The sequence below is a fragment of the Rissa tridactyla genome, chromosome 11 (genome assembly GCF_028500815.1).
Source record: "Rissa tridactyla isolate bRisTri1 chromosome 11, bRisTri1.patW.cur.20221130, whole genome shotgun sequence".
Classification (NCBI taxonomy): Eukaryota; Metazoa; Chordata; class Aves; order Charadriiformes; family Laridae; genus Rissa; species Rissa tridactyla.
Genome location: NC_071476.1, coordinates 13,115,300 through 13,121,876, shown reverse-complemented (window position 1 = coordinate 13,121,876; position 6,577 = coordinate 13,115,300).

Here is a 6,577-nt window from a genome sequence, read left to right as displayed (position 1 = left end):
AAGGCAGCTATGGCTGAAAGTTGCAGCTGAGTGCTGGTTTTAAGGACAAACCATGTAAACAAAAGCTCTCGTTGAATTTTATTTGAGGAGTGTATGGCAGATGTTTGTATAGCCCTTCCCAACAGCAGGGACTATAGCAAAGCACTATCATTCAAAAACTTTTCTTTGAAACATTTACAAGAATGACATGATAACATGTCATGGAGTTACCAAAGGGAAGAGGAACAAACACTCAATTTATGAGTTTAGCCTCCACTTTTCTGCCTCTGCTCTCTCCAATGCAGAGCTTTCATTGCTAATAAATCAGTTAGCAGCCTTTCATTTTGGACATATATCCTTCACACTTACCATTCTTGCTGGACTCCACATAACCACTCTCAGTTTTGTTTGTGATTTCTGATTTTGTGTCTCTACCTTGTCTGTTTAATCTGTGAATTCCTCAGGCTAGGAGCTCTCTCTTGTTGTGAAGGTGCAGGCACTGCACTTGGGAGGTGTGATTACAGCTGTGCGTGGCCAGGGCATCTGACTTGGTACCACTCTCAGGGGAGCTGTGGTAACGCAGAGCGCAGCAGGAGCAGCTGCTTGCCTGGGTGTCCTGGTGCGATTGCATAGCCTACAGTGAAGCCTGCATCTTCCCGCTCTTGGTGCTTGACCTAAACTGATTAAAGCTAGTTTGATTAGATCATTAGGTTCAGACATAACAATGTTTCAGCCTTTGGCATGTAAGAAAATATGATCACTGCAAAACATGGAGAGGGTGGATAAAGAAAAAATCAATGAGGGAGTAAGCTGGTCTACTTCAGTTTTTTATCTGGCAACATATGGGACGTGCCCAGCCTGCAAAGGATAACAGAGTGGCGTGTAACTCCTCCCTGGCTTCGGCCACAGTGTGTTAGGATTTTGTAGCCCTGAGGAACCAGATTTTTCAAAAGCCCTTCAGCAGCCACTTCCAGGAGTCAGCTGGTTCCAGCTTGCTGGCAAGGTCCAGGACACCGTGCCAACAGCAGTGTCAGGAAAGGGCAGAAGGGAAGGGAACAGGGATTGGAACTGGTAGTGGTTGGACTAAAACACGTTTCTTTGCTCAGTATCTTTTGCTGACAGGAGTACTGGAACTAGTCTGCTTCCCTTAACTATTGCTGCTTTCTGTGCCCCTGTAGATGAAACAACAGACAGAAAAGTCCTATTCTAGGGGACAAAGAGTAAGAGAAAGCTACTGCTTATCTCTTATAGCCCTACTGAGATGTGTTTTCACATCTCTGTTTACCAGTCTATGTAATAACATAATGGCTGAATAGCCATGAGGCTCAGCTGATTAATGTCCACAAATTGCTTTGTGATCTTCAGTGGCAGGTGCTATAATAAAGCAGAAACCCATACATAAATGTTAACTATTTACCTATCTTTGAATGAATGACAGAATAGGTACTGTGAAAAATAGGCTACTTTTTCTGCCAAGTTCAAGGTAGCACTTCAAGCTAGTGCAGTCAAAAACATCTGATCAGAGAAGTGCAGATAGACAGTATTCATTGCAGAGTTGCTTTCATTCAGATGAATCATAGTTTTCAATGAAAAAGGAAATTTAATAGCCTGGAGATTATACGCAATATTATTTCAATAATGATGTACAGCAAGACAGGATGCCCTTTAGCTATTCGATGTACTTCTGCTGAGAGCTTTCTGAAGCAGCGAAAGACTGGATACAGAACATACATTTGAGGAAATATAGAGAACAGGTTCATATAGAATCATAGAATGTGTTGGGTTGGAAGGGACCTTTAAAGGTCATCTAGTCCAACCCCCCTGCAGTAAGCAGGGACATCTTCAGCTAGATCAGGTTGCTCAGAGCCTCATCAAGCCTGGCCTTGAATGTCTCCAGGGATGGGGCCTCCACCACCCCTCTGGGCAACCTGTTCCAGTGTTTCACCACCCTCATTGTAAAGGACTTCATCCTAGTGTCTAATCTAAGCCTGCCCTGCTCTAGTTTAAAACCATTGCCCCTCATCCTATTGCTACATGCCCTTGCAAACAGCCCCTCTCCAGCTTTCCTGTAGGGCCCCTTCAGGTACCAGAAGGCCGCTATAAGGTCTCTCCGGAGCCTTCTCTTCTCCAGGCTGAGCACCCCCAGCTCTGTCTTCATAGGAGAGGTGCTCCAGCCCTTGGATCATTTTCGTGGCCCTCCTGTGGACCCACTCCAACAGGTCCATGTCCTTCTTGTGCTGAGGGCTCTAGAGCTGGACGCAGTACTCCAGGTGGGGTCTCACGAGAGCAGAGTAGAGGGGGAGAATCACCTCTCTGGATATGCTGGCCATGGTTCTTTTGATGTTCTTAGACTAGTTCAAAATTTTAAATATGCTGAACTTTTAAAATGTATTTTGTTGTATCAGATAAATGATGCAAAAGGAGTCCTATTGTCATGGCTCAGTTTTGTTTACAAAGTGATGTTAAAAATATGTACTGGCATTTTGATCTGATTTCAGAAACACAGCAGAAGCACTTCTTACAACACCAGTGAGTAACAATGTAGCCTGCTCCTAGTTGGGCATGGGAGTATGAGCTGATACAGAATTTAAATGAGATATCTACATGTAGTTTTATGTAATTCCTCTTAATTCTTTGATTTAATTAGAAACCCTGTTAGCTCACAGAAACAGATAGGACTGAAGAAAAACAAGGCTGTAGTATCACAAATAGTTTAGCTTATTCACTCTGACTTGAACAGTATTGTGAACATGCTATCATATTTGATACCAGTGTTCTTGTCATACCAGTGGAAAGCAGAAAGTCTTCCTCCCATCAAAGACACATGAAAAGCAAGAAGCAATGATGAGGGCATTGGATGCAGCTGTAGAAATATCTCACTTTTCTGCCATTGTCTCTGATACTAAGACATTCTCAGGAAGTGGAGTGAGGAGGTTTGGAGGAGGAGGCTTGGGGAAAGTTGTTTTGTATGATTGTGCATGGGTATGTAAACTCATGCGATGAATAAAACGCACGGGCAGCTCAGAGAAAATGTGAGACTCTGATTGTTTGGCACTAGATTATTTTCTTCATAATACAGCTTCTTTGTAGATGGTGTCAGTCATCAAAAATATACTGACAAGAAGATGAAACTCTTGTCTGTTTTTATTAGAAACTTCACTTAGTTACATAGCTACACTTACTTTATTGCTTGTTTTATTTGTCACAGATGATAGTGCAAAATGTAACTGCTGTTTTGGGACAAGTGTTCTTTCTGAAGGCTTCTTTCTTTCTCTAAGGACCACTGGACAACACTTAAAATCCACAGACAGTGTGATCCACAAAATTTCTTTCTTTTATTTCCATTACTGCTTATTAACAGATCTTTGTTCTTCATAGATAACCTCTTTGGCTTAGCCAGAGTTGTGAAAAATTTCCACGGACATTGGAAATGCACAGGAGTATAGTTTTCTTGCATTTCACAGTTAAGCAGAAACTGCTTTCCTTTGAACGTGTGCATACAAACCCTGAACCTCAGGAAAGGGTCCATTTCCATGATGAGAAGAGAAAAAATGCATTTAAAATGCTAATTTTCAGTTGTCCGGTAATGATATTTAAAAACTTGGGGTTTTATTTTCAGAGTAAGGACAATGTATCATAGGATTGTATTAAAAGCTAGGGTTATTAGCTTGAACTTGCCAAAAGAAGATTGCAAACATTTGCAGTTTTGAATAATCTTTTTTTCTGCAATGATTCAGTGCTTGTCATTTTTGTATAAATAGAATTTGAAGAGCATTTTCTAAGTAAAATGTAGCCAATTAACTAAACTATTATGCTTTTTATGTTGTTACTGGCTCTTCAATCCTCTTCCAGATTTAGGTTTTGTGGGCCCATTTCCCACACTAAAACATGTTTTTTCTCACACTCCTTTAGCCGTCCATTTCTGCTAGAGCTGTGCTAAAGAGTCACAAAATTATGTTACAGATATAGGCCCCATCTCAAAGAAAACTTTGTGAGGACCATATCAGTTCAACTTTTGTGGGCAGATAATGGAGTATGTATTTAGGTCTGGTAAAAAATCAGTATTTGGAAATCTGCAAAAAGTATGTCCCTGCTTTAAAAAGAGAGAAAATAACACAGCCTCTCTCTCTCTCCAGCAGTGGGAGGACTGAGTGCATATCCGTGTGTAGTTTTCAACTTAAAAATGCTTGGGAAGCTGATGGACCCACTTAATGCTGTCAGTCTCATTGACAAAAATGTCACTGAGCAATTGAATTAAAAAAAAAAGACAAGCCAATGTGGAGTTCACAGTACTGCAAATTACATCCTCTGTAAAGACAAACCTTGGTGTTACGGGTTTCTGAGACAGTTTTGGGGGATGATGCTCTTTTAATGCAAACTACATTATCAGAAACTGTGGAGACAGTTTGGTGCACAGGTTCCCCTCAGGCTGCCATCATTCTGATTTTCCCCCCATCCTAGCTGCGACCTTTTAAAGTATGTTTAGATTCTTTCGTAAACCAATTGATTTGTAAGCTAAGAATGAATTTAAGCTCCAGCAGTCTAAACATTATATACTACAAAATTTGGCGTGGCTCAGGTACCTGAAAGAAACCTTGGCTGTAAGTTGCTAACTCATGACAGACATCGTTTCACATGCAAGTGACTGAAAAACTTCGTCCATTTGAAAGATTCACACTTTAAATAAAACACAGCAGAACACAGAATAAGTATTCTATGGGAAAGTTATTACAAAAAGAATGATTTTGTCTTTGATGAGTATAATAAAATAGACCTCTAGCAAAAGTGTGCTGGTTTGTCATGGCTGGCCTGTATCCCATCTGCAATGATAACCTAGACAGAAGCCATCCAAAAGAAAGTGTAAATCCCTTACAATGCTGTGCTAAACTGCACTGAGGAAAGAGGATTTCCTTCCTCATCCCAGCTGGAGATGAGTCCTAAACCTTGATGAAAATTTTGGTGTGTGCAATCTTTCAGGATTTTAATCCAATAAGGGGACATTTATGGAAACCAATGCTTGTGTTTTGCATGGGCTGATTGTTAGCCTGCTCAGTCTAGCAGTGGAACAGCTGTGATAGCTGAACTAGGCCACTGCTTCACCCAGAAAGGCTTTTCAGCCTGAACACTTACCTCTGGGAGATGGCTGTGTGGCTTCTTGGCCAGAGGTGGCTAAAGCCCAGCCAAGGCGAAATATGAGTGGAGTGAGACAAGTCTGTCCACGCCTGCCCAGAAGTCACCATGTTCAATGCAATCATGATTTATTTAGAAAGTTGCCACACTTTATTTGGACTGTTCTGCAAGGCTCTGAGCACTTTCACCTCTCATTAAGTCCTAGTGGTGATCTTGAGGGCTTGTCGGATGCTGGCCTGGGTTTCCTAGTTAAAGCAGTTGAATTGTGGTGGTGAGGCAGGAGGGGGATACCAGGCTCTCCTGAAAGAATCCTTTCCTTTCCTATGCATTTAAACTATCTCATAACTTGACTCTTTTAGAATAGAATTACAATGGAATGAACTTGAGGTTTTAATCTCAATATTATAGTCTGTTCTAGATCATAAAAATTAAAATTAATACAGATTGCACAGTCTTTTTTAAAAAAGGCACATGGCTGGATATATTTGTTTCCATTGAATAAACCGGTCTTCATTTAAAATATTTAACGTGACATTAAAAGGACAGTAATTAGATGTTGAAAAAAGAAAAACATTTTAAGAACAACACATAACTCATGTTACTCACTGTCATAAAATAACATTGTGCCAAGAGCTGTGCAAGATTAGAAGTAGATTAGACATTTGTGTGGCTAATGAAACAATCACTCATAAACTAGCTAAGAGGACCACAGTGTTATAAATCTCCATGCCTCAAGGAATAAAATTGAAGGTAAATTCAGGCTGGATAGAAGCTTCTCATACTGGCAAATTATGTCATAAGTAATTAGTGCCATTTCTGTGCCTTCTTCTGAACCATTTCTTCATTCTAGTAATTAGGTCCTGAGCCTAGAGAAATATTTTTAACAGAACAGAAATGTGGCTGGGAAAGGGATTTTTCAAAGATATTTGCACTGCCTCAATGCTGTAGTTGCACTGAGTGGCAATTGTGCTGTCTCGATATTTTTGACCTTCATCTTTAAGCACCAGAATATTTTATTGGCCCTTAGAAACTTCTGAAAACTTCCCCTGATCTGTGCACGAGAGCCAGGATTACTTCTGAGCCAGATGATAGCACTCTCTTTGTTTTTAAATATCCAGATGGTTTATTCTGCCTCTAGCAGGTCATAGCAATTTGGGTCCCAAAGTACTGGGGCATTTGAAATCTAAACTTGAATTTTACAGGTTGGGACATTTTAGTGAAAGACCAATATTTCCTTTTTTAAAAAAAATAACATAAACTTATTTTCTGTCTCTCCCCATTTCATTAAGTTCTGATCATGGTGTGCACAGTAATTCATTACATCTTTATGACATTCAGAATTTGCAATTGCAGCATAAATATCTTATTGCCAGTAAGTGGATGGGGACTTACTGCTCATAAACACTGAAATTCATCTTGCTGTGGTGATATAGCAACCCATTCTGATGTTTTGCCTTGATGAAAATGG